The following is an 831-nucleotide window of genomic DNA, read 5'->3' on the forward strand; positions in this document are numbered from 1 at the left end:
CAATTTTTTATTTTATTTTTTTATTTTTATTTATTTTTATATGCCGCCCTTCTCTGGAGACTCAGGGTGGCTTACAATGCGTTAAGCAATAGCCTTCATACTTGTGTATATTTTATACAAAGTCAGCTTATTGCCCCCACAAACCGGGTCCTCATTTTACCCACCTTAGAAAGGATGGAAAACTTTTATAGAAAATTACATTTGGAATTAATAGAGCTGGACTACGACAACATCTGTATGATGGGAAACTTCATTGGAATAGTAGATGAGAAAATGGACTATAATACACAAAAGACAACAAAACAAAGTAGGAAAACTTTGCCGAAATCTTTTTTTAAGATGATAGAGGAAATAAATTTAAAAGATATATGGAGAGAAAGAAATGCAAAAAATAGACAATATACTTTTTATTCCAATAGACATTTATCATGGTCCAGAATAGATACAATAATAATAATAATAATAATAATAATAATAATAATAATAATAATAATAATAATAATAATAATAATAATAATAATAATAATAATAATTTTATTTCTATACCATCCTTCTCCTGAAGGACTCAGGGCGGTGTACAGCCAATTTAAAAACACAAGACACAACAATAATTAAAAATTAAAATAATTAAATAGATTTGGCCAATTTAAAACCCCAAAAATTTAAAATACCCCAATTTAAAATTATTAAGTTGATAGCCCGGCCTGGCGGAACAACAGGGTCTTCAATGCGCAACGAAACACCCGGAGGTCGGAGATCTTACGTATTTCCGGGGGCAGTTCATTCCACAGGGCTGGGGCTCCCACAGAGAAGGCCCTCCCCCTGGGTGTC

The sequence above is a fragment of the Pituophis catenifer genome, unplaced genomic scaffold, assembly GCF_029215685.1.
Source record: "Pituophis catenifer annectens isolate HBS135680 unplaced genomic scaffold, rPitCat1.0.hap2 SCAF_1, whole genome shotgun sequence".
NCBI classification, from domain to species: Eukaryota; Metazoa; Chordata; class Lepidosauria; order Squamata; family Colubridae; genus Pituophis; species Pituophis catenifer.